Raw genomic sequence first — 212 nt, 5'->3', positions numbered from 1 at the left:
TCTCCTTCCTCCATTTCCCAGCATTCCAAACAGAAAGCAGGAAGTTACAACTCAACTTCTCTCAAGACTTCCTTCTACTCTTCCCACGGACCAGGCAAGGAGCCAAACCCGCAGAGTTCCACGACCAGCAAGGCTTACGGTCAGTCTGAGAACTCTGGGGGTGGCCAGTCCACAGCTCCCCCATCTAAACTCGGTCGAGCTCCCGCTCAATC

Source organism: Sinocyclocheilus rhinocerous, unplaced genomic scaffold (assembly GCF_001515625.1).
Source record: "Sinocyclocheilus rhinocerous isolate Xijiao unplaced genomic scaffold, SAMN03320098_v1.1 scaffold362, whole genome shotgun sequence".
In the NCBI taxonomy this organism is placed as follows: domain Eukaryota; kingdom Metazoa; phylum Chordata; class Actinopteri; order Cypriniformes; family Cyprinidae; genus Sinocyclocheilus; species Sinocyclocheilus rhinocerous.
The sequence above is the reverse complement of the archived record's forward strand: the minus strand, read 5'-3'. Positions refer to the sequence as shown.